Here is a 1,230-nt window from a genome sequence, read left to right on the forward strand (position 1 = left end):
AAATACAAACCGGATTCCAAAAAAGTTGGGACACTAAACAAATTGTGAATAAAAAGTGAATGCAATGATGTGGAGGTGCCAACATCTAATATTTTATTCAGAATAGAACATAAATCACAGATCAAAAGTTTAAACTGAGAGAATGTATCATTTTAAGGGAAAAATCTGTTGTTTCCAAATTTCATGGAATTTCAAGTCCATTTTTACCACTGTGTTTCATCCCCCCTTCTTCTTACAACACTCAACAGACGTCTGGGGACAGAGGAGACCAGTTTCTCAACTTTAGAAATAGGAATGCTCTCCCATTCATGTCTAATACAGGCCTCTAACTGTTCAATCGTCTTGGGCCTTCCTTGTCGCACCTTCCTCTTTATGATACGCCAAATGTTCTCTATAGATGAAAGACCTGGACTGCAGGCTGGCCATTTCAGTACCCCGATCCTTCTCCTACGTAGCCATGATGTTGTGATTGCTGCAGAATGTGGTCTGGCATTATTGTGTTGAAAAATGCAGGGTCTGCCCTGAAAGAGGTGGCGTCTCGATGGGAGCATATGTTGTTCTAGAACCTGAACATAGTTCTCTGCATTAATGGTGCCTTTCCAGACATGCAAGCTGCCCATGCCACAAGAGCTCATGCAACCCCATACCATCAGTGATGCAGACTTCTGAACGGAGCGTTGATAACAACTTGGGCTATCCTTGTCCTCTCTGGTCCGGATGACATGGCGTCCCAGTGTTCCAAAAAGAACTTCAAATCGTGACTCATCTGACCACAGAACAGTCTTCCATTTTGCCACACTCCATTTTAAATGACCCCTGGCCCAGTGCAAACATCTGAGCTTGTGGAGCTTGCTTAGAAATGGCTTCCTCTTTGCACTGTAGAGTTTCAGCTGGCAACGGCGGATGGCATGGTGGATTGTGTTCACTGACGATGCTTTCTGGAAGTATTCCTGAGCCCATTCTGTTATTTCCTTGACAGTGGCATTCCTGTTTCAGGTGCAGTGACGTTTAAGGGCCCGGAGATCACGAGCATCCAGTAGAGTTTTACGGCCTTGACCCTTACGCACAGCGATTGTTCCAGATTCTCTGAATCTTTTGATGATGATATGCACGGTTGATGATGATAACTTAAAAGTCTTTGCTATTTTACGCTGGGTAGCACCATTCTGGTATTGCTGCACTGTCTTTCTGCGCAACAATGGTGGAATTGGTGATCCTCTTACCATCTTG

The sequence above is a fragment of the Nematolebias whitei genome, chromosome 1 (genome assembly GCF_014905685.2).
Source record: "Nematolebias whitei isolate Nwh7 chromosome 1, NemWhi1, whole genome shotgun sequence".
In the NCBI taxonomy this organism is placed as follows: domain Eukaryota; kingdom Metazoa; phylum Chordata; class Actinopteri; order Cyprinodontiformes; family Rivulidae; genus Nematolebias; species Nematolebias whitei.